This window comes from Bos javanicus, chromosome 22, assembly GCF_032452875.1.
Source record: "Bos javanicus breed banteng chromosome 22, ARS-OSU_banteng_1.0, whole genome shotgun sequence".
Classification (NCBI taxonomy): Eukaryota; Metazoa; Chordata; class Mammalia; order Artiodactyla; family Bovidae; genus Bos; species Bos javanicus.
In genome coordinates this window covers 30,182,123-30,205,842 of record NC_083889.1, presented here as the reverse complement: position 1 = coordinate 30,205,842, position 23,720 = coordinate 30,182,123, and the positions used below count along the sequence as shown (strand labels likewise).

The 23,720-nt window shown below is 39.8% G+C and overlaps 1 protein-coding gene across 20 annotated transcripts in view; it reads right to left on the bottom strand.

The window, feature by feature from the left end:
* FOXP1 (forkhead box P1) overlaps window positions 1-23,720 on the bottom strand; it is a 627,865-nt gene that overhangs the window by 505,165 nt on the left and 98,980 nt on the right. Inside the window, exon 4 of one of the 20 annotated variants that reach the window (XM_061397365.1) lies at window positions 545-675. The exons of the other annotated variants lie outside the window; for them this stretch is intronic. The gene's annotated coding sequence lies outside the window, so the exon portion shown is untranslated. The remainder of the gene's footprint in view (window positions 1-544; window positions 676-23,720) is intronic. 20 annotated transcript variants of the gene reach the window in all.

Here is a 23,720-nt window from a genome sequence, read left to right as displayed (position 1 = left end):
GTCAGTCAACAATCTGCCTGCAATGCAGGAGACCCAGGTACAATCCCTGGGTCGGGAGATCCCCTGGAGAAGGAAATGGCACCCCACTCCAATATTCTTGCCTGGAGAATCCCATGGACAGAGGAGCCTGGAGGGCTGCAGTCTATGGGGTTGCGAGAGTCAGACACAACTGAGAAACTAGGCACACACGCAGCCATTATTATCACTGCGTTTATCTGTTCACACTAACCACTGACTGAACGAAGACTGACAATGCCACCACATGCCAGGTGGTGTGTGGCTAAAAAAAAATCACATGGCCTGGTCTCAGTTTACAGCCCAAATGAGAACACTTATGTTGAATAAGTAAATAAATAACTATATAACCACAGATCTTGACAAGACTTTTAAAAGGCAAGAAAGGGAAAAATGACTCAGGTTTATCAATGACAATATTGTGTCATATTGTAAAGACTTTTTTTTCTGTAACCCAAATAACACAAAAATGCTCTATTTTTTGCCAACAACTTCCCAGGCCACTACTATTGAAATTTTGAGAACATACCTTCTAGTCTTTTCCACAGAGGACTCAATATCCTGCAGGTTTTACTTCTAGCCAAAACCAGCGCAAGGTTTCCATTCTTTTGAACCCAGAGGGAAAACAGGCTAAGTTTATGTCTACAGCAGATATGCCAGCTGAAAAAACTCAAGTGATAGGGGAAAAGAACAAAAAGGTAAAAATGAAACAGTCCACTCTTAAGGCCATCCTGTCAAAGAGTCAACATATCTTGTTCCTGTGTTTTTTTTTTTTAATGAATCATCAAAATCACTAGAATCATAAGAACACAGCATACAGATGCAGCCTTACAGAGCAGTCAGGTGAACAGAACGAAGGCTCCACATTCTGATGACTCATACTGGTTCCATCCGGCCAAGCCAAGAAAGGCTTCACTGCTGGACACCAGGTGACTCCCGAGTTTAGAGATTTATCTGAATTTGTCCTACAACCCTATTTGTAGACTTCCCCCTTACTTCTTCCTACAGTTCGCCTAATGGTTGAGGATGCACAAATGTAATTGCGTTCACATTTTATTATGAAGCCAGTGAGTCACTAAAGTACAAGCTAGAACTTAGGTTTTATTGTTTTTCATTATGTATTGTGTGCTTCATTGCCTTGAGGGTCATATTTTTCTTGGGGGAGGAGTTGTAAGCATGGAATACTTATTTTGTAGAGGACATACTATTTTTTCAGGGTTTTTGTTTTTAAGGCCACGAAACCAATCTCACACCAGAGGACTGGAACTTCCCCAATAAAGTGTGGTACACTATGCTTGATAAAGAATAAAGATTTGGACTTCTGAGATACAACATGCAGAACTGTTCACACTCAATTTACACCCAATACAAAGAACATGAAATATAAGCCCCAAAATGAAAAATATCAACAAAGTCCAACGGAATTCAGTAGAACTTTGAAAATGCTTTTCTTTTTTTCCCCTCTGCTTCATCTTAAATTACATTCTCCAAAAAATAAGTTTGTTCCACTTATTTTAATATGTGATATCTGGACTCAGATATCATGACTCTGAAATCAGCCCCAAACCCTTTGGACCCAAGTCCAAAGAAGAAATAAGGGTACAGCAGTTCACTGTTATACCTATAAAAAGGCATTTTATTAATTTTAGTTCTGCTAACACTTAAGGCAATATATAAGTCAGAAAAATGTATAGGCAGACATATTAGCCCCACTGCCACCAAAAACAAACAAAGTGAAAACAGAGAGGACTAATGTATAAACCCCCACTTATTCACACTCCCTAGGCTGTTACCGTGCCCAGAGGTGCCATTTACAGACTCTCATCACATGCAGGTCCTGCACTAGAGCACAAAGTACCACCATCACCACCCACAGCCACATGCAGTGTGCACGTCAGTGGGGAAAAAGGAGATTCTCTTTCCGTATTTCTATTTCACAGATAGGAAAACCAAGACTCAGAGTAACTTACAAAGTAACTTACAAAAAGGTCAGAGGATAATAAGCAGCTGAATCAAGATTTAAACCCAGTCCCTGGCACCAGAGCCTATGCTTGCAGCTACTATATAAATGTTGGTCTCCACTGCAGCTGACAAGCTAACCATGTAAGCAAAGCTCATTGCTTCTCACAAGATCTTTATGAAGTAGATACTGTTCTGTAATAGAAGATGAATAGACAGAACTGGATTAAGTAACTTAGCCAAAGACACACAGTCAATAAGTGTCAGAACTAGGATTCTGAACTATGAGCTTTTAAACCGTCTCTAACACTAGGCCCTTAAATGTATTTCACTTTACCTTCAGACGGTATAGACATGGAGAAAAAGCAGCCATTTGGAGGGAAAAACAATGGGTTTCCACTTGAGATCTTAACCAAGATTATCTCATATGCCCTTTCTCCAATACTGTCAAAAAGTTGTTGTAAAATCTTAAGTAGCAAAACTTTAAAGACACAAAGTAGCATGAAACTGCCCCAGCACTCAAGGCCTTGTTCTACCAGAAGATGGGACTCACAGATACAACTCATGTATAACTGTGTACCACCGAATGAAACTAAGAAGAACAAAAGGTACCCAACCTACATTTCTTACATGTGTGTTAATATGGCACAGAGAAGGAAAGAAAGGTGGGGGAGGTACAATCTGCTTGTAGGATGTATATTAAATCAACCTTAAAAATGCACTCCAATATACGTCAGGTGCAGACAGGTGCTGTTTGATTCCACTTATATGATGTATCAACAACAGTCAAATCAAATTCAGAGTCAGAAAGTACACTGGTAGATGCAAGGGGCCAGGAGGTGGACGTGAGAAAAGGAACTGAAAAGTTAGTGTTTAATAGGCATGGAGTTTCAGTTTGCAAAGGTGAAAAATTCGAGAGATGGATGATGGCGAGAGTTGCACAACAATGACAATGTGAATGTACTTAGTGCCAATGAATTGTATAAATATGGTTAAAATAGTATGTTTCATGTTATGTAACTTCAACCACAACAAAAAATATATTTTAATTAAAAAAAAAATACCAACCTAAAATGTCCAAAACTTACCATCCTGTCCGGAAGGAAAACTGTTAACCAAATTATGGTTTAGACCAGTGATCATTTGGGGAGCTGGGGAGTGTGGTATTTGGGACTGTGTGGGAGTATTTTGGTTGCCACAGTGACTGGTGGGCATCAAAACACTAAACACCCTGCTACGAGGTATGGCAAACACAAAAAAATCTTTTATGTCTCTAACAGTGATCTCCACACAGGCAGGAAACTGGTTTTACTCATTTCAAAGATACAGAACAGGCTCCAACCCCTAGAAGATACCTCAAAAAATATCTGTGCAGTGACTAGATCATATAATAAGACAGTCAATAAAGAATAATTATCATAAATATAATATGGCAGCATGGTAACAGTTACCATGAAGAAAAAGCAAGATAGAAAGTTACAAGCACAAGATGATTGCAACTATACATTTAAATTCTGCATTCAGAAAAGACTAGAAGGAAATATACTAAAATAGTCAAGACTAGAAGGACAGTAGGTAGGGACAGTGGGAATCTCATTCATTCATTCATGCACGTCATTAAGATGATGAGGCATTTGGATACCTTAAGAGATTCATAGTTACTCCCACCGTTTACCACTTCATGAATTTCTTCACTTTGACATTACTGCCCCAGTCAAACTCCCCACCTGTCACTGTCCCCATCCCCTCCCTGGAGCAGGTCGCACCTGGTAGAAGCCAGAGCCCCAGAGCCCCTCAGGGCTTGCCCCCCTTCCCTTGTCTCACCAGGTCAGTGAAAAACTGATCAGACTATGCTTAAACAAATGGAAGGATATGCTTAAATGTTCATTTTTATTTTTTCACACCAGTGAGAGAATTAGTGATATTCCTCTCTATTGCTTAAGTGGGACATAGTCTATGATTTAAAAAAAAACAAACAAACAAACAGAAAAGTTCAATCATTTTTAGTTGGCCAAAAGATACCTAGAATTAAGAATACTGGAACACAATAACCCCTAAATAAAAATATAGCCCAGAGTGTGATAGTGTTTCTGAAGAAAGATAAATTAAGGTTGTCCTCTGGGTATTTCTACATTTTTTTCACCTTCACCTCCAAATCAGAGTACTCCAAATTAAAGTCAAAAGTTTACAGCCCTTGCCTACAAAAATCTTCCTCACTGAATTTCCCATCACTGATAAGCACACTGTTATCCTATGTCAGGCAAGCTCAAAGTTTGAAGACAATTTTTTCTTTTCCACCTCATGCCTCCCATCCCCAACATTTCCCTTATCTTCCTAGCCTTTGATCCAACGTCTATACCATCTGTCCCTACCCCTTCTATTCCCAACATTCAGTTCAGTTCAGTCACTCAGTCGTGTCTGACTCTTTGCGACCCCATGAATTGCAGCACGCCAGGCCTCCCTGTCCATCACCAACTCCTGGAGTTTACCCAAACTCATGTGTATCAAGTCGGTGATGCCATCCAGCCATCTCATCCTCTGTCGTCCCCTTCTCCTCCTGCCCCCAATCCCTCCCAGCATTAGGGTCTTTTCCAATGAGTCAACTCTTTGCATGAGGTAGCCAAAGTATTGGAGTTCCAGCTTTAGCATCAGTCCTTCCAAAGAACACCCAGGACTGATCTCCTTTAGAATGGACTGGTTGGATCTCCTTGCAGTCCAAGAGATTCTCAAGAGTCTTCTCCAACACCACAGTTCAAAAGCATCAATTCTTCGGCGCTCAGCTTTCTTCACAGTCCAACTCTCACATCCATACATGACCACAGGAAAAACCATAGCCTTGACTAGACGAACCTTTCTTGGCAAAGTAATGTCTCTGCTTTTGAATATGCTATATAGGTGGGTCATAACTTTCCTTCCAAGGAGTAAGCGTCTTTTAATTTCATGTCTGCAATCACCATCTGAAGTGATTTTGGAGCCCCCAAAAATAAAGTCTGACACTGTTTCCACTGTTTCCCATCTAATTCCCATGAAGTGATGGGCCCAGATGCCATGATCCCAACATTAGTAACCAATTTCAAGATTTCTCTCTCCTGAAAGCTGCCATCATGTTTTCCTACATTTCCCCCACAAAGGGCAGTCAGTTTCCCACTATGTGTAAGCAACTCCCAATATTTTTATTAAGCTAAGGTAAGTAAAACACAGTGCAAAATCCTCAGTAGAAGTAGCAGCAGTGATTTTTTAAGGCAATGATCAGTACACAAACTTTGATCTTAAACATTTCTACCAAAAACTACCTTAATGGCAGTGGGGGAAAGAGGGAAGATGGCTCAAGTCCACTTATGAAAAAGGTGGGGAATCTGGGAGCACAAATCAAAGGGGACATAAGTATGGAGGAATGTCACTGTGAACATTCAAAACCTTGTACTATATGCCAACATAAATTTGGCCATTTAAAATGTTAAAATGATGTCTTTTCCCACAGAAGTCTTTAGGGGGAAAGTGCCCGTGCATCACAGTATGCCAGAGTAAATTATTCTATGATTTAGCAAGATCCCAACTACCGTGACATAAGCCTAACGGTGTATACATACTAGTTTGAGATTTACAGGTCTCCATGACAAAACAGAAGATAACTTTTAAAAATAGATTATCTGCTAGTATCTGATGTCAAACATCAGTAGTTTGATAACTATTTGATTCTTCAGCTAATGTCAGTACAGTGTACCTAGAATTAAAATGATGGAATGAGGTTTTATGACAATCAGATTATAATCCATGAGGGAATATTTATTGTGGTGCTGCATTTACAGCAGATGAAATGAATGGATTAATTTGAAAAGCATTCTGTCTCACTACTCTGACTAAATAAATTACTGAAATCAATTAGTTGTCTTTTTAGACAATAAATGGATGAAAATAAATTAGTACTTTTAGACTTGAAAAACATCTGAAACAACATTTTACTCCCTTTTTAAGGAAGGAATTCCTCAAAGATTGATGCTTTTAGAAACATGGAACTTACATGTTACAGAACATGCAAGTTCTATAGCATGTGCATGCTAAGTTCCTTCAGTCGTGTCCAACTCCGTGCAGCCCTATGGACTGTAGTCAGACAGGTTCCTCTATCTATGGGATACCCCAGGCAAGAATAACTGAGGAGTGGATTGCCATTTCCTCCTCCAGGAGATCTTGCAGACTCAGGGATTGAATCCATGTCTCTAATGTCTCCTGCATTGGTAGCCAGGTTCTTTACCACTAGCGCCACCCAGAAACTCTACAGCATATACGTTCTCTAACACAGGTATCCAAAGGAAACATAAAGTGAACCACATCAGTTCAGTTCAGTCGCAGGGTCATATCCGACTCTGTGACCCCATGGACTGCAGAACGCCAGGCTTCCTTGTCCGTCACCAACTACCAGAGCCTACTCAAACACATGTCCATCACGTCAGTGATGCCATCCAACCATCTCATCCTCTCTTGTCCCCTTCTCCGCCCGCCTTCAATCTTTCCCAGCATCAGGGTCTTTTCCAATGAGTTGGTTCTTCGCATCAGATGGTCAAAGTATCGGAGTTTCAGCTTCAGCATCAGTCCTTTCAATGAATATTCAGGACTGATTTTCTTTAGGATTGACTGGCTGGATCTCCTTGCAGTCCAAGGGACTCTCAAGTCTTCTCCAACACCACGGACTTTTGTTGGTAAAGTAACGTCTCTGCTTTTTAATATGCTGTCTAGGTTGGTCATAGCTTTTCTTCCAAGGAGCAAGTATCTTTTAATTTCATGGCTGCAATCACCATCTGCAGTGATTCTGGAGCCCCCAAAAATAAACTCTCTCACTGTTTCCATTGTTTCCCCATCTATTTGCCATGAAGTGATGGGATCAGATGCCATGATCTTAGTTTTCTGAATACTGAGTTTTAAGCCAACTTTTTCCACTTTCCTCTTTCACTTTCATCAAGAGGCTCTTTAGTTCTTCTTCGCTTTCTGCCATAAGGGTGGTGTCATCTGCATATCTGAGGTTATTGATATTTCTCCCAGCAATCTTGATTCCAGCTTGTGCTTCATCCAGCCCAGCATTTTGCATGAGATACTCTGCATATAGGTTAAATAAGTAGGGTGACAATATACAGCCTTGACGTACTCCTTTCCTGATTTGGAACCAGTCTGTTGTTCCATGTCCAGTTCTAACTGTTGCTTCTTGACCTGCATACAGATTTCTCAGGAGGCAGGCCAGGTGGCCCAGTATTCCCATCTTTTGAAGAATTTTCCACAGTTTATTGTGATAAACACAGCCAAAGGCTTTGGCGTAATCAATAAAGAAAAGTACATATTTTTCTGGAACTCTCTTGCTTTTTCAGTGATCATATAGATGTTGGAGATTTGATCTCTGGTTTCTATGCCTTTTCTAAATCCAGCTTGAACATCTGGAAGTTCACGGTTCACGTACTGTTGAAGCCTGGCTTAGAGAATTTTGAGCATTACTTTGCTGGCGTGTGAGATAAGTGCAATTGTGTGGTAGTTTGAACATTCTTTGGCATTTCCTTTCTTTGAGATTAGAATGAAAACTGACCTTTTCCAGTCCTGTGGCCACTGCTGAGTTTTCCAAATTTGCTGGCATATTGAGTGCAGCACTTTCACAGCATCATCTTTTAGGATGTGAAATAGCTCAATTGGAATTCCATCACCTCCACTAGCTTTGTTCATAGTGATGTTTCCTAAGGCCCACTTGACTTTGAATTCCAGGATGTCTGGCTCTAAGTAAGGGGCATGAAGATATTTTTTGTGTATTTCTTCTGTGTATTCCTGCACCTCTTCTTAATATCTTCTGATTCTGTTAAAGTGAAAGGTGAAAGTGAAGTCGCTCAGTCGTGTCCGACTCTTTGCGACCCTGTGGACTGTAGCCCACCAGGCTCCTCCGTCCATAGGATTTTCCAGGCAAGAATACTGGAGTGGGTCCATACCATTCCTGTTCTTTATTTGTGCTCATCTTTGCATGAAATGTTCCCTTGGCATCTCTAATTTTCTTGAAGAGATTTCTAGTCTTTCCCATTCTACTGTTTTCCTCTATCTCTTTGCATTGATCCCTGAGGAAGTCTTTCTTATCTCTCCTTGCTCTTCTTTGGAGTCCAAAATAGAGTCTAAAATGCAGTACTTGGATGCAATCTCAAAAATGACACAATGGTCTCTGTTCGTTTCCAAGGCAACCATGCAATACCACAGTAATCCAAGTCTATGCCCTGACCAGTATTGCTGAAGAAGCTGAAGTTGAACAGTTCTATAAAGACCTACAAGACCCTGTAGAACTAACACCCCAAAAAGATGTCCTTTTCATTATAGGGGACTGAAATGCAAAAGTCAGAAGTCAAGAGATACCTGGAGTAACAGGCAAATTTGGCCTTGTAGTACAAAACGAAGCAGGCCAAAGACTAACAGAGTTTTGCCAAGAGAATGCACTGGCAAATATCCTCTTGCTACAACACAAGAGAAGACTCCACACATCGACATCACCAGATGGTCAATACTGAAATCAGACTGATTATATTTTTGCAGCCAAAGATGGAAAAGCTCTATACAGTCAGCAAAAACAAGACCAGGAGCTGACGGTAGCTCAGCTCATGAACTCATTGCCAAATTCAGACTTAAATTGAAGAAAGTAGGGAAAACCACTAGACCATCCAGGTATGACCTAAATCTAATCCCTTACACTTATCCAGTGGAAGTGACAAACAGATCAAGGGATTAGATCTAATAGACAGAGTGCCTGAGGAACTATGGATGGAGGTTCATGACATTGTACAGGAGGCAGTGATCAAGACCATCCCCAAGAAAAAGAAATGCAAAAAGGCAAAATGGTTGTCTGAGGAGGCCTTCCAAATAACTTAGAAAAGAAGAAAAGGGAAAGGGAAAGGAGAAAAGGAAAGATATACCCATTTGAATGCATAGTTCCAAAGAATAGCAAGGAGAAATAAGAAAGCCTTCCTCAGAGATCAATGCAAAGAATCAGAGGAAAACAATAGGGAACCACATGTGTAATCTCTAATTTTCCAGTTAGCCATATTAAAAAAATAAGAAGAAACAGATAATATTAATTTTAATGATATATTTTATGTAATCCAGTATATCCAAAATATTTTATCACTTCAACATGCAATCAGTTTCTTTGAAATTCACTGTGTTTTGTACACTTCAGTTCAGTCGCTCAGTCGTGTCTGACTCTTTGCGACCCCATGAATTGCAGCACGCCAGGCCTCCCTGTCCATCACCAACTCCTGGAGTTTACCCACACTCATGTGTATCAAGTCGGTGATGCCATCCAGCCATCTCATCCTCTGTTGTCCCCTTCTCCTCCTGCCCCCAATCCCTCCCAGCATCAGGGTCTTTTCCAATGAGTCAACTTTTCACATGAGGTGGCCAAAGTATTAGGGTTTCAGCTTTAGCATCAGTCCTTCCAATGAACACCCAGGACTGATTTCCTTTAGAATGGACTGGTTGGATGTCCTTGCAGTCCAAGGGACTGTCAGGAGTCTTCTCCGACACCACAGTTCAAAAGCATCAATTCTTCGGTGCTCAGCTTTCTTCACAGTCCAACTCTCACATCCATACATGACTACTGGAAAAACCATAGCCTTGACTAGACGGACCTTTGTTGGCAAAGTAATGTCTCTGCTTTTCAATATGCTGTCTAGGTTGGTCATAACCCTCCTTCCAAAGAGTAAGCCTCTTTTAATTTCATGGCTGTAATCCCCATCTGCAGTGATTTTGGAGCCCCCAAAAATAAAGTCAGCCACTGTTTCCACTGTTTCCCCATCCATTTCCCATGAAGTGATGGGACCAGATGCCATGACCTTCGTTTTCTGAATGTTGAGCTTTAAGCCAACTTCTTCACTCTCCTCTTTCACTCTCATCAAGCGGCTTTTTAGTTCCTCTTCACTTTCTGCTATAGGGTGGTGTCATCTGCATATCTGAGGTTATTGATATTTCTCCCAGCAATCTTGATTCCAGCTTGTGTTTCTTCCAACCCAGCATTTCTCATGTTGTACTCTGTATAGAAGTTAAATAAGCAGGGTGACGATATACAGCCTTGATGTACTCCTTTTCCTATTTGGAACCAGTCTGTTGTTCCATGTCCAGTTCTAACTGTTGCTTCCTGACGTGCATACAGGTTTCTCAAGAGGCAAGTCAGGTGGTCTGGTATTCCCATCTCTTTCAGAATTTTCCACAGTTTATTGTGATCCACACAGTCAAAGGCTTTGGCATAGTCACTTAGTCCGTCTCTACTCAGACAAGCCACAGCTATACTTCATGTGCCCAGCAGTCACAGTAGGCTAGTGCTAGATGCTGGAAAGTACAATTCCAGACAACCATATTACCATGTCCCCCACACACACACACACACAAAAACAATTTCCCAAAGAAATTCTTATCTGATTCTGTTTTAAAAGACTATCAATATTGTCCAGATTGATAATATTTCTACATGGACATAGACAGTCTTAACCAAATCTAGATGGGAGTTCCAAGGAATTTCTATATCAAGTACACATACTTCACCTCCAATATTATAAGTGCCTGCCTAAATTCTATACAGAATCAGCACTCATTAATCTGTTCTGTTCGTTGTAAACTTAAGGTTCCTGTCCTTTGGTCTTTTCACATTTCACAGTTCAAAAAAAAGATTAAGTATATGACATTCCTGGGGTATCACCTAGGTTTAAGAATGTTTCATTAAGGAATTATTCAGTCTAAAGGAAAATTATTGACACATCTCATTTCCCTGTTGCTCTTGGAAAGTGACACCTCCGATTTCTACCAAGGACTGAAGATAAGGGCACTGATGCACCACCAGACCCCTGAGCCAGCGCTGTAGGGACACTTTCCTCCCGATGGTCTCCACCACCTTTCTTCCTGTTGAGTTTGGGGCACTGTGAGGGTGTGACACAGCGCCCGCCCCCACCCCGGGCAGGGGGAACCTCAGAGAAACAGAGTAAGATGCTGCATTTCTCCCCCAGCTAATAAGTATGGTCAAGTTCAAGGAGCTGGATGCGTCCTTAGTCCAGTAACATTCTCAAATTCTGAACACTTAAATCCCTTCTCATTTCCATAGAACTTTTGCTTCCAAGTTCGTTTCTAAAAAGCTCCAAGAAACTGTAAAACTCTCATAATCAAATGCAATTGAACCATCATAAAATAAAAACTCTGAGACTTGGGTGTAAGCTGTCAGGACTTGGCTCATTATTCTCATTTACTTAATAAAACACACTTTTAAAATAACTCTCTATTCATATATTTATAGTAAAAATATAACTTTTTTGATTCAAATAATTACCTCAACAAAAACTATTTGGAAATATACAAACCATACAACCTAAAAACAAAGAATCATTACTAACACCCTAATGCTATTTCTCTTGTAGTATTTATTTAGCCTTGCATGCATAATGTTGATTTGAATATTAGTGAAAAGGCCGATTCAGGTAACCATGACACCTCCAAAATAGGCACAAGCAATAAACATGACTGAAATCCTGTCAGATTATTCAAGTGAAATCAGAAAACTAATTTCTAATATTGAAAATCTGTATCCATACATAAAGTACTAACTGAAACAGATCTTCAGAATGAAATTTCCCCAAATGATTAAAGTAAAATGTGAAACCTCACAGTTTATACAAGACAAGAAACATTTGGCTGCAAATGGTTTTATAATTTTGCTAATTAAAAATTATCCCATTTTCACTTTGGATTCCTCGTGTAACAGAAACAGGAATAACCTTACCATGCCAGAAACACAAGCAAATGATTAAAGTTCTGCTCTCAAAAAAATCTTTAAAAGTTGGCAAAACATTTCATTAGGCTACAAATCAAAATCCGTCTGTCCTTGACATCTCTTTAATGCCTTCCAGATTCCACATCTACTTTTTTTAATCACTCACTGAATTACTCAGAAATTAAAATAAGTTAAAAATACAACTCATCTTGGACCTTCAGAAAAGTCTCCTGATATGGTACAATCTCCATGTCCCTCCACAAGTGCCAGGGACCCCTAATAACATCAACTGATTTATGCAAAGTATTCAGCAAATTTCACAATGAGAAACAACATATAATATTCCCAGAATCATTCCTTCATCAATAAATCTGCTACATGTGAAGAATATAAATAAATACTAAAAGGGGGCCATCGTGAACTCTCTTCTAAAGTTTGCCAAGTGGAAATGGGTACAACTATGAATAAAAATAAAATCATTTTCAAGCTTCCAAGGTGTTACCAACAAAATATGCTCAGAAAAAGAAGAATTCGAGTTGCAAGGGGTTTGAATGACGAACATGTATCTCTCTGAAGAGCTAATGAAGGCAATGTTTACAACGCACACTTATTTATTGATGCTTCCCTTCCCTGAGCCCTCCATGTGCCATGGAGTCAGTGTGCATTAATGGCACTGAAAGCCAGAGAACCTTCCAACTGCGAGTTGCAGCAGTCACTGTGTCAGTGGAAACAATGAATCACAGGCGCTCAACCTGGGATGCCTTGTGGCAGCACCTTACATGTGTCACCGATGTGTCATGTGACATGGCTGTTGCCATGGTGAGGCTCCATGTTCAGGAAATGTGTTAAGTCTTGTAGGAGGCACCCAGCCATCCCCCAAGTTACCCATGCCCATGAGTGTATTTTGAAATCTTTCTACTGCCGATAACATTGTGATTGGCTTCCTCTCTGGGAGTCTTGTGGGAAGAAGGGGAGGGGGAGAAAGTCATTTGGGAAAAGCCAAGAGCAAAAGAAGTATTCCATCCCCAGTGTCTGCATGTGTAGGCTCAAGCCCATTCAGAATAGCAGTATCTTTAAAAATAATTTGACAGTTTTGATAGAATAAAAGTAGACTCGCCCCACAAAGGGAGCTAATTTTTATGTTACTTGTATCCTTCCCATGCATTACAATGGTTAAAGCAAAAGACACCCAAAATGACACAATTACTTAAGCAGGTTAGAAAACTATATGGATTAAGGCTATATGGATGAATAATTCTTATCATACTAACCAAAAAATCCTTGTTTTTTTTTTTGTTTTAAACAAGCTTCCAACTTGACCCTGACGCTACTTTTGTAGTCTGAAAACAGGAATAAAACTCAACAGACTCATAGCCATGAGAATTAAATAATCTACTGCAACTAGAGGACTGAGTGGAATAGCTGGCACATAGTAGGCCCACAATACGCTGCTCCTGCAGTCACTACAACCATCATTACTCCCATTGCTCCTATACAGCCACCTGGCTCAGAACAAAGGGAAGCCGATACTGACTTTCAAGGTTATGATTCTTGAGCATTAATTCCTTTACCTTGCAGCTTCCCATGTTTGGGATTTAAGACGCAAATTAAGAAAAGTCAAAATGTTTCCAAAAGATAAAGACATTTTTGTGGAAAAGAGGCTCTATTAGGTGAATTTCACATAAATGTAGACACATAACAAAAAATACACCTCTGTGGCTATCGCTGACTTGAGAAACAACCCAGATGGCTACAGGATGCTTAAAACCAAATGAGAGAGGAATAGCAGAAGAAGCAAAGGATTTTAGCCAGAAGACTAAGAAAGGATCTGTTAACTATTTGAAGATATTTGATGGATTGTCACATAGAAGAAATGGGTTTCATAGAATTTCAAAGCACCAAAAGATTAAGTGGGATGCCTGTGAGTAGTAGATTTTAGTCCAGTGGAAGAAACAACTTCCTAGTCCTAAATACCGGTCAATAATAAAATGGCTATCCGAAGGACAGAAGTTTACCATCCCAGAGTTACTCAAATAGGTTGGATGTTCATGTAGAACCAATATGGCCTCAAAGATGTGAGGCATGCATGTGGACAGCAACGGGCTTTTTACTATTTCCGTGAATACTAAAAGTCTAGGAGTCTCTGAATGTGTATAATGTATATCACCAATGGGCACAGATACACATAAAAATCCACACAGCAGAGACACTCCAGAAAGACAATGGCAAATCTGCTATAATGATCTCAAGCCACATATTTTATTTGGGAAATACTTTAGTGCTGATAGATAACTAAATTGTTCCCTGAAAATCACTACACGCCAACTCTTTGAACAACTTATGTGTATTAACTCATCTAATCCACAATAATTTATGAATTATGATAGATACTACTAATATTCACATTTTAAAGATCAGGAAACTGAGGCCCAGAGCAATGTAAGTTACCCATGTATATACTGATAACAAGCGACAGAGCCAGGATGCAAATCTGGCTAATATCCAGTGTTCTTAATTGCCATGTTCCATTCTATATTATACATTAAAGGTTCTAGGTCTTGGTTCTGGATCCTGGAATATGTTTATTTTTCATTTAACAACAACAGCAGCAACAACAAAAAACAGAAACTATTTCCAAGGCTTTCAACATAATTCTACCTTTGTTCTATTCTCTTGCCTACTTTCTCCCTTTTTTTTAAATTACATTTAGGTAAAAACATTTGCTTCTTAGAGGTACATCATCCTTTCCAGATGTTTATTCCCCAACTAAAACAACAATACTTTGGTTCATAAGTGATGGCTTGCTAAAAACCAGAAACCCATTCCCTTTCACATCCCAGTAAGTTGAATCATGATATTTGAGAAAGAAATAATCCTCTACATTATTCTTCTAGGCCTTTCTTGAAAAATATCCATGTTCATTTCTCTTCTCTGGTCCCACATATTCTCTGACTTGATGCTGTGTTTGTTATACCCTGGCCTCCATGCTATGAAAAAGGCCCACTAAACGAACCTTCTCTTCCTCACAGTTTGCCTAGCCTTGACTCGCCAACCTGTCTACAAGGTAAAAGATTAAAATCTCTCACAGAAAGGGGAGAGGAGACTCAATATGAGGTAACTTCTCTCCAGAACGCTCACACTTTTTAAAATTTTTTAAAAATTTTAATGAAATACAGCTGATTTACAATGTTGTGTTAGTTCCAGGTGTATAACAAAGTGATTCAATTATACACACACACACATATATATATGTGTGTGTGTAACATATGTATAGTGTGTTTGTATGAGAAAGGAGTATATCAAGGCTATATACTGTCACCCTAATTTAACTTGTATGCAGAGTACATCATGCGAAATGCCAGGCTGCATAAAGCTCAAGCTGGAAACAAGACTGTTGAGAGAAATATCAATAACCTCAGATATGCAGATGACATCACCCTAATGGCAGTAAGTGAAAACGAACTAAAGCGCCTCTTAATGAAGGTAAAAGAGGAGAGTGAAAAAGCTGGCTTAAAACTGAACATTCAAAAACTAAGATCATAAAAAAAAAAAAAAAAAACTAAGATCATGGCATCCAGTCCCATCACTTCATGGCAAACAGATCAGGAAACAATGGAAACAGTAAACAAACTTTTATTTTCTTGTGCTCCAAAAATCACAGTGTACTGTGACTGCAGCCATGAAATTAAAAGACACTTGCTCCTTGGAAGAAAAGCTGACAAACCTCGACAACATATTCAAAAGCAGAGACGTCACTTTACCGACAAAAGTCCGTATAGTCAAAGCTATGGTTTTTCCAGTAGTCATGTACGGATGTGAGAGTTGGACCATAAAGAAGGCTGAGCAAAGAAGAATTGATGCTTTTGAACTGCAGAAGACTCTTGAGAGTCCCTTGTACTGCAAGGAGATCAAACCAAGTCAATCCTAAAGGAAATCAACCCTGAATATTCTTTGGAAGAACTGATGCTGAAGCTGACGCTCCAATACTTTGGCCACCTGATGCAAAGAGCTGACTCACTGGAAAAGACCCTGATGCTGAGAAAGATTGAGGGCGGGGGAAGGGGACAAAAGAGGATGAGACGGTTAGATGGCATCACTGACTCGATGGACATGAGTTTGAGCAAGCTCCAGGAGATGGTGAAGGACAGGGAAGCCTGAAGTGCTGTCGTCCATGGGTTCACAGTCAGACATGACTGAGCAACTGAAAAACAACTGTGTATGTATTTTCCTTTAGATTCATTTTCATTAAAGGTTATTAGAAGATATTGATAGAGTTCCCTATGCTATACAGTAGGTCCCTGTTGGTCATCTATTTTCTAAATAGTACTGTGTATATCTGAATCCCAAACTCCTAATTTATCCCCTCACCTTTTCCCTTTGGTAACTGTTTGTTTTCTGTCTGTGAGTCTACTTCTGTCTCATTTTTTATCATTCTGATCCTCCAGACATTTCTTTGGAGAAAATCAAATGACACAGATTATAAGCCTTCTTATCTCTATTCCTCCTTTGATACAGTAGGGATATTTAGGGGGAAAAACTTCTGCTTTAATCACTCAGAGTGTTGGTGTGCCCAAGAACCACTTTTAAGTAATTCTTATATTTTTCCTTAAAGCTCTCAATTAAAGCAATAGTGAGAAACCAAATGATGGGCTAATAGTATTTTGCTACCTATTTCATATTATATATGGATTCCCTGGTGGCTCAGATGGTAAAGAGTCTGCCTGCAATGTGGGAGACCAGAGTTCCATCCCTGGGTTGGGAAGATCCCCTGGAGAAGGAAATGGCAACCCACTCCAGTATTCTTGCCTGGAAAATCCCATGGATAGAGGAGCATGGTGGGCTACAGTCCATAGGGTCACAAAGAGTTGGACACGACTGAGCGACTTCACTTTCATATTATATATACGTGTGTGTGTGTGTATAAATATATATATATATATATATAAAATACCTAACTCAAGTTTTTAAAAAATGTCCATTTTGTAACTGTAAAATATTTCATCTTAATTCCACTGGTGAGATACACAACACATACCAGAAAACACTGTATTGAAGAGAATATAGATCTTACATACCAGTTTCAGAATCCATTTATTTTCTGTGACTTGTTTTCCCTTTCACTTCATCTTTTACCCTCCACCTCATTTTCACTTCAGGCTCACCTTTCTCTTGTTTTAAATAAAGGAAAGGGAGGAGGAACCCTCACTAAATTTCCCTCTAAATCAATAAATAATCCAGTCACACAGAACAAGCCTATCTCAAGATGAGATGTGAAGAAAACATGATGACATTATTATTTCATCAGAAATTGGAGAGCAAATGATCAGGCCCAAGCATGGTGACAGAGCTACAACAAAGACTGCATCCTTAATGTTGCTTCAGGCTGCAAGAAGATGCAGAAAACCACAGGCCCTAGGGCCAAACAGGGACCCTATTTGGAACCCTACACTCATGAACCAGGAATAGTTTTTACATTCTTAAAGGGCTGGGAAACAATTAAACTACTGCTGTTTAGTGATCTATGGAAATTATAAGAAATTCAAAGGACTGTAAATAAATTTTATTGGAAACACAGCAATGACCATTCACATATGAATCACGTATCAGTTCAGTCTCTCAGTCACGTCCAACTCTTCACAACCCCACGGACTGCAGCACGCCAGGCTTCCCTGTCCATCACCAACTCCCTGAGCTTGCTCAAACTCATGTGTATGGAGTCGGTGATGCCATCCAACCATCTCATCCTCTTTTGTCCCCTTCTCCTCCTGCCCTCAATCTTTCCCAGCATCAGGGTCTTTTCCAGTGAGTCAGCTCTTCAAATCAGGTGGCCAAAGTACTGGAGTTTCAGCTTCAGCATCAGTTCTTCCACTGAATATTCAGGGTTGATTTCCTTTAGGATTGACTTGGTTTGATCTTGCAGTCCAAGGGACTCTCAAGAGTCTTCTCCAACACCACAATTCAAAAGCATCAATTCTTTGGCACTCAGCTTTCTTTACGGTCCAACTCTCACCTCCATACGTGACTACTGGAAAAATCATAGCTTTGACTAGACGGACCTTTGCTGTCTAGTCACCTATGGCTGCTTGCATACAACACAGCAAGTAGTTGCAAGAGACCAGGTAGCCTGCAAAGCCCAAAATATTTCCTCTCTGGATCAGAAAGTTTGTTGATCACTGTTATCAAGAGAGAAGTTAGATGGCTCTTTTACCAGCACACACATATAGAAGCATTTTTTTTTTTTAATTATAAAACTTTTCCAAAAACACATTAGAAAAAAGAGAAAAAGGAATCTCCATGTACTCAGCACCAAAATCAGATAAAAAGCTCTTCCTTTTTATCACGAGGCACTGCCTGGAAGCACAGATACCGATCGGTACCTGTGGGCCTCATGCTCGCCCACCCTGAGTTTCAGCTCCCCTAAGCCCTCCTTCAATTCTGATGACTATTAACCATCATAAGAGAATACTATCCTGATATCTTTTTAAAGCAGCAACATTATTAACAATTAAAAAGCTGCCACCACACATGCACAATAACTTTCTTGTATTTTAATATGCATATCCATAGTCTGATTATAACAGCCTGGAGAGATTGACAGGAAATGACTGAGTGTAATGGCTCCAGAGGAGACACTACATTGATCAGTAAATAATACACGTTTTTTGAAACTGTCTAACTGCATATTTACACTTGTCAACTCTTATACACTTTGATGACAGAATTCTTTTTCATATACCTACATAAAAAACTCGTAACACTGATTTTTAAAGTGTTTTTAATAATTACCCTAAAAAATGCTTCTAGGATATGTAAGGTTTAAATTATATCCACCAAAGAATGCCACCTGGAGCATTAATTGCTACATCCTTAACATTCCCAGTTATGTCGGGGTATTTGTAAATGTCTCAAAAAGGTTAAAATACAGTTTCAGGGAATGCATACCTAGTGCTTACTAGGTGCCAAGCACAGTACTGAGGACTTTTCACAGAAAACAAGGCAGATGCTACCACTGTCCACAGTTTGCAGAGGAGGAAACTCAAGCTTGGAGAGCAGCCTTGACGTGGCCAAGGTAACCCTCTCAGTGAAGCCTGGGGACTTGAGTTTATCTATGCTAACTCAGAGACCAAGCTCTAGTCCTCTACCTGGGTATGGGTCTGGAAATCTATATTTAACACAATTCAGGTAGCCCCTGAATCACATGCTGAAGAACAGGCTCCAAGGACTTGGAAGTGGAACAGAAGAAAGTCCAACGGGCCCTGGGTGCAGTCCCCTCTGTACCTCTTCAAACTCTGCCCACTGAAGGGTTAGAGAGAAACTCCATAACTGGTGTATCATAGCCCCTGGCATGTCACATACGCTCCGTTATGACAGCTACTCAACCATTGTCATTTTTTGTAGGTTAGTCAGGGAATGCTTATATGTCAGGTAAAGTTATTTTATCTATATTGTTCAGAAAATTACTTCAACTCTTGGCTGATTAGGTTAGCATCTCCTTGTCCTAAGACTCCGTATCAATTCAATTACACCAGCAGCTGAAGGCTGCCCAAGGTGGTACGGAGGACAGAGGAGTAGAAACCTGGTTCTACCCGGTGACTGGTTTACCAACACCAGGCTGGATAATAAACCAGATTAGCCCCTCACTGATGCCCCTCCTCCCAACACACACACCTTGTTTCATCATAAAGTGGTAGAATATACAAAGAAGTAGAGAAAATAGTACCATGAACTCCCATATACCCATCACCCAGATTCCAGATGAAGATTCTGCTGCATTTTTTCTTTTCTGAAAATGTGTAAAGGAAATGGCAAAATAACATCGCATTTCACCCTTGCTGCTGCTGCTGCTGCTGCTAAGTCGCTTCAGTCGTGTCCGACTCTGTGCGACCCCATAGACGGCAGCCCACCAGGCTCCCCCGTTACACAGTCCAATATGCCACACTAAAACATATGGAAAGAAAAATCCCCTTAATAACAACTGAATGCACATGTTGTAAGAAAACCTCCACAGAGCATACCTGAAACTAGCCTCCTGGCCCTCCAGCCTGCAAGTCCATCCTGGATGGGCAGAAGTCCCTGCAGCTCAAACACAGGGATCTAAACACACGTGACAAAGTGGCAGGCCTGACCTTGCCACTGCCTGGCTCTGGCCCTGGGCACAAAAGCACAGTAGCCCAGGTTGTCCCTCTCTTCACATGTTCTCTGGATCAGCGGGCCTGCTGGCCCTATGTCTGTTCATGTTGTATCAAACGAGAAAACTCATCTGCTTGGATGTTAGGGATTCCATGAGCCACCATCACCTAGAGCATCTTTGTTTTACAAGAGGACCTGGAAGAAGCATGCAACACTAAGCCCAACTACATGTATCTGGGAGATTTTAGATTTAGAGGAAAAGGCCAGTAAGTAAGGAATATTTTTGAAAAAAAAAAAAATTGGAAGAAGTTATTCCCTTTTTTATCCCAGTCCTATAAAAATCCTGTGTGTAGATTAAGCTACATGAGTTGGATTTAAATGAGTTGGATTCCACTTCTTCCTGAAGACAACTAGAAGCTACAAAATCTTCCCTGCGTAAATCAAATAAAAGGACCTTAGAGAACCATGGAATCAAAGGTAAGGATGTCGCATGCCTTCCTGGTTAAGACACAGGCTTTGAAACGGGCCCACCTTCAGGGAAACTCCACTTGTAAAACCTGCTGTGTGATCTTGAATAGTCACTTAGACACTGAGCTTCTTTCTTTTCAATAATAAAACCAGAATAATAATATCAAGTATACAGAGATACTGTTAGGATGATATGAGATACTTTGTGTGATATCTAAACCACTGCAGGCAACATAAATGCTCAATGACTGGCTGCTATAATTATTTGGTACAAATAATTATTGGTACAATTATTATCAAAACCTCACAGAATATGAGGAGGGATGAAGAAGATTTCATCTCATGAGCCTCTTCCAATCAATTGGTTGGCACTATATAGAACAAACAATGTGTAACAGAGAAATCCAAGAGCCACCACCAGGTCAGACCATACGGGGCTCACAGATTTTGGCATCTTTGACAAAAGCCAATCATGTTATCCTACAAATGTGGCTCAACAGGTTACCAATCCACATGTTAACCTCAGCCATTCTCCAGAACTCTAGTTACCATGACTAAACAATCAAAGAATACGTTGAAACAAAACTGAAATGTAAGTTAACTAAATGGTATGTAGATATGCTAATTGCTCATTTTTCTTTTAAGGAGGAGTTAAAAGGATGTCAGTTCTCCACAGGGTAGGGCAGTAGCTTGAACATAAGCTGAATGGAAATTTCCTTCTCTTAAACTCTGTGGGTTAACTTGAACCAAGTGAAGAGAAAACCTACTATTTTCAAAAACAACATGCCATGTAGTTGAAGTTCCTAGAATTTTACATCACAGAAGATATCATTTGAAATATAATAGTTGAATGCCTTCCTCGCTGGTACAGCTGGCTTCAGTGTATTGACAAAAACCAAGGTTAATATGCAAAAGGAAATTGCAAGATACTTGCTGGGCCCCGGTCAGCACCTGCTACGTGTATATGCCCCTCCCTTTAAGAAAGAAACTGCATTTGAAGAGGGAAAGTCTAGTTTAGTTTTCACCCCGCCACTTCCATGCCGTGTCTCAGCCTGAGTTAATGCCCAGGTAACAAGAGGGTAACAGACTCTCTTATCTTTTCCGAAGTTATAGAAATTGAAAAAAAAAAAAAAACTACAAAACTATAATGCTTCAGACACGTAACACCAAAACCAGTTAAAAGGTACAAAATAAACTGCCTACCAAACCATATACATATGGTGCACACATATCAAAATCCAGTTGTCACACAACCAGGTAATTGCCAGTATTGTGTAAAATTTTCTCAAAATCGCCTTGTGTGACAGATATTGGGGTAAGTATACTATATTCAAAGACAAATCACTTGCCTGACATGATTGTGAGCACATTCATGTAAATGCTGGATTTGTAAGCTTAGCTCCAAGAATTTAAATGGAGGAATTTCTCAGACCACATCCACACAGAGCAGAGAAGAGAATGTGATCAATTAGCGATGTCTGCCAGGAACACAGGAACCAACAGAGGTGAAGGAATTATACAATCGAAAGTGTGTCCAAAATGTTTGTCACTTTTGATTTAGGCAAAGGATTCGATGCTTAGTGCAGATGTCAGAAGAACAAAAGCCTGCCCACTACATTAAAAGTTCACAGTGAATTTGTATGTCCAGAGAAATGTGTGTATAATCCCATAAGGGGCTTAGAGAAAAAATGGAAAATATCTGCAATATAAATGCAGATTACCTTTATTACAAAATTGGATCATATTCTCATTCCTAGACTAATTTCCTATATCATAAAACCTATATTCAATTTTATAAATAGCATACACCAAGAATCATAAATTCAGTTAACGCAGAAATTTAACAGTTTTTTTTTTTTTTTAATAAAAGTGAGAAAAAAGGCTGTTTTAGAGCAAGTATCTGAAAGGACAGAAAGGGTTCTTTCTTTGAAGATATGTTTTTCCCTCTGACTCTACCTCCTTGGGGACATAACTAGAGAAGAAATAAATTTCACAGCTAATATATATGAAGTAACATGTTTAACATTATCCAATGAATTTATACCTACCTACACCATATAAATTTATCTCACACAAACTGTCACCTCAGAGAGAATTCATTAAAACAATGTTATAGCTTCCGAATTAAATGCAATCTTCTAATTGGAATTTAATCTTACAATAGTAGTTGGTGGATTTTCTTTTTTAATTGACAAATGGAATAATTCGTTAGTTTGTCTTACAGTTCTGTCTTAAGAATTCAAAAGTAAAAGCAACACAAGGACCGGCTGGCCATGCTGTGAGCTCCTGGGGGGTCTGGGGTGGCGGGTACTGGGGCTTGTTTCACGGTCATCAGAACTCCTCCCGCTGCTTATGGGCAGGAAAGGATGGACACTCTTCCTCTCACCCTCCTGCATTACCAGGTTACTAATATATTCCATTACCTCCACGTAAATGTCATGTTAATTTCTGATCTTCATCAAGCCAGACAATGGTTTCCCCCCTGGCCCCTAGCCAATTAGCTATGTGGAAAATATTCAGCCAATTACATTACTTGCATTAGGTTAGAGACTGGAGAGAAAGGCAAAATAAACGCTTAAAAAAAAACTTCTGAGATAAAATTTAAGTTGACACTGTCTTCACATGCTGGAGTCCAAGTTATGCAGTTTGATAGGCAGCTGCCAGCACTCATAACTGCTTATTAAATCTAGGCTCTCTTTATGGCATGAGTGAAGATCTGTATTTTTACCAATATTAGGCTCACTGTGTTATGAAAGAGACCAAAATACTTAAGATCATTCGCCCTGGCTTATAAAATATATTACATAGTTTATTCAATTGTTAAAATTACTTTTCAAAGTCAAAATTTCAGGTACTGGAAGTTTCAGCAGAGCCAGTGGCTTGGCCCACTGACCAGCTTTCTGCACGAGGCAGCTCAGAGGGGGAGCCCACCGACCAGCTTTCCTGGCCCCAGACACCTATCGGTCCTCACTTCCGGGAAGCTGCACCACCACCACACCCTACCTCAGAACCAATGACAAAAATCCACATTCTTGAGTTTTAAAAAATTCCAGAAACTTCCAGCCACAAAGTAGTCCACTATCAAGCCTTAAACTACATCAATTATTTTCCCTCTTTCTAGTAGGTCAAAAGCTACGAATTTGATAAGAGAGATCCAAAGATAAACTATGGACAAGTAAGCAAAAATAACTGGTGACAAAATAATGCTGCATGATATTTATGCCCTTATCTCAGATCCACTAGCGAGGGACAGTTTATTGGTAGGGAGAGTGCAATGCTAGGAGATGGATGGACAGCCAACATATTTGCCATCTACAGTCAACTCTTCTCAGGAAAACTCTATGCAAATCCAGACTGTTATTATCACATTTATTAATAACAC